This window comes from Pteropus vampyrus, unplaced genomic scaffold (genome assembly GCF_000151845.1).
Source record: "Pteropus vampyrus isolate Shadow unplaced genomic scaffold, Pvam_2.0 Scaffold83, whole genome shotgun sequence".
NCBI classification, from domain to species: domain Eukaryota; kingdom Metazoa; phylum Chordata; class Mammalia; order Chiroptera; family Pteropodidae; genus Pteropus; species Pteropus vampyrus.
This window is the reverse complement of record NW_011888864.1, coordinates 4,971,004-4,973,572: the sequence shown is the minus strand read 5'-3', so window position 1 is coordinate 4,973,572 and position 2,569 is coordinate 4,971,004.

The window sequence follows — 2,569 nt, the reverse complement described above, 5'->3', positions numbered from 1 at the left end:
TGAATGTAGCCTATTTTTTCTCCAAATTAAGTAATTCATTCTCTCTTGATCAACCATTCAAAATTGAACCACGACTATTAGATTATTGGAAATGACCGTTTTTATTGGCCATAAACAGTTGAATAACAGCAATTTTATATGGTTCAAACTAACATATCCTACATAATATTACTTGCTACATGCAGTACACAGAAAACATATGATGTTTTACTTTGAATTTCCCAGAGGCAAATGCTGGGATAAATATTTATGTGCAATTAATTTTAAAAGAAATGCTCCTAAGGGAGACCAACATGGGAGTGGAGGAAGTAAGACAGAGAGAAGAAGAAGATAAGCAATTGTGCAATTTTAGGCTCAAGACCCATGAAGATTAAGATTGAGCAGGATTGTGTAGGGGGATGTTGGATTATAATTTATAATTTATAATTTAGAGTTTGTCTAAATTTAGGCAAATTTTCTGGGCTTTCGCCCGGCTGTCATTGGTTCATGGCTTTAGGAGAATAAGTGGGAGGTCAGGAGAAGAGAGGGTGGGGTAAACTCTAGGCACTTCTGACTATATTTGTTGACAAAGTGGTTCCATTAGTCTGAGGGCAGTGCCCTGAAGAATATATGCAGATGCTGGTCTTTAAAAGTACACCAAAAGAATTCCACTTATACCTATTGATATTGTGAATTTGAGAGGACCTGCTCAGGGCACTAGTGATGTCTGCCACCAATGGTAGGTGATTTCAAGACATTGAGAAAATAGAGCCATATGAGGCATATAAGACAGGTATAGTATAATGCAAACATTAGTTAAAAACTGTCACTATAAGTCCAACGTAAGTTGAGACTGTCAAGATTATTCTCATGGGCTACAGAAAACTAAACATATGGAGGGCATTGAACTAAAGTAGATCTTTAAAACTAGAAGATTTAACTTAACTTCATGGAAGACAAGAGAGGGCATTTCAGGTGATGAAAAGAAACATGTTGCATATTGAGAAGCAGATGTTAAGAATTAGGAGTACAGACAATTTTGGGGGGAGTAACATCTGAAAAGAGGAAAAGGAGGAAGCAACATTGAGCAAGGGGAGCTATCACACTACTGTGCTGACATGACATTGCTTTGTGCCAGCCCCAAGGGCAACTCTTGCTCAGTGATTGTCCCTTAGAGCAGCAGTTCCCAACCTTTTTGGCACCAGGGACCGGTGCTCTTATCAGAATCTGATGCCTGATCTGAGGTGGAGCTGAGACAGTGATGCCAGTGCTGGGGAGCAGCTGCAAATACAGATGAAGCTTCGCTGGCTAGTCTTCCACTCACCTGCTGTGAGGCCCGGTTCCTAACAGGCCATGACCAGTACCAGCTCACGGCCCTGAGGATTGGGAATCTGCCTTAGAGGATACTGCCTTAGCCAAATATTGATGGGCTCTCATTCTACTGATTTAACCAGTCAACAATGGCCCATCCTGAGAAGACCATAATGACCTTGGCTAGAAAGCTAAGGTAGTCTCCGAAGAATACAACAGCTTGAAGCTTTCAGTGGACCACGCTTTCCTAGCTGGTTAACTAGTTCCTTCTTGAAGAACATTTTACACAGTGTACCTTTATTTCTACACTCATGACTAAATGCAATATGTCAGAAATTATAGATGCACAAGAAACAATATCCTTGACTCTAGGAATGGAATAGGAACCACCTTTGTAATCATAAGATATATTGGAAATTGTGAGAAATATTCCTTTGGTCTGTATTCCTTATGGGCATTTTTTTTTTCTGTATCTCAAACCTGGTATCATTCTTGGTGATGCTTAATAGATACACACTAAATGCTTTTTGAATGAATAGCTGAATGATTGCAGGCAAGTAAAAATTGCTAAAGGAAAGATATGAGAATGCCTCAATATTCAAGCTGAATAATAATAATAATGATAAAAAACCCCTCTGAATTACCTAAGAACAAATGTCAGAAAAGGAGAAAGAAGTAACTAAATTTGAAAATGTAGGAGTACAGGATAAATTTTGCCTTCTTTGTCACGTGACCTAAGACCAATTCTGTTCCAAAAGAAGCAATTGACTTTCTGCACAAATGCCTTATTTATAACTTATTAGTATTATTATCTTGGTTTTTTATTTGCCTGACTTTGGTGAACAACATTTTCCACCTTATGAAGTTGTTGTAATGATTAAGATTAAGTATCTTGTTGACACTCAGAGGCAAATATTTTGTCTAATGCTCTGATCTTGAAACTTGTAAAAGTGCTGTCAACCTCTTGAAATAAAATCCCAGAGACAGTAGCAGAGCAATCTTGGAACCAAATTGTTGTGGTGACAGGTTTGGATCATGGGGATTCAGATGAGTTTAGCAAAATTCTGGAAGTCGGAACCCAAATTTGACTTGCTATACAAATATGCTAATAACTCAGCACCAAAAGGGTTTGACTTCTTTTGCAGATTTGTTATAAGTAATCTATAACTAAGCATCATGAACACTTATAGACAGAGGATGACATAGTATGAAAAATTGTCAATAACTCTAAGTTGAGTAGTTAATATCAGATTCTCCAAAGAAGTTTTAGAAATACCTC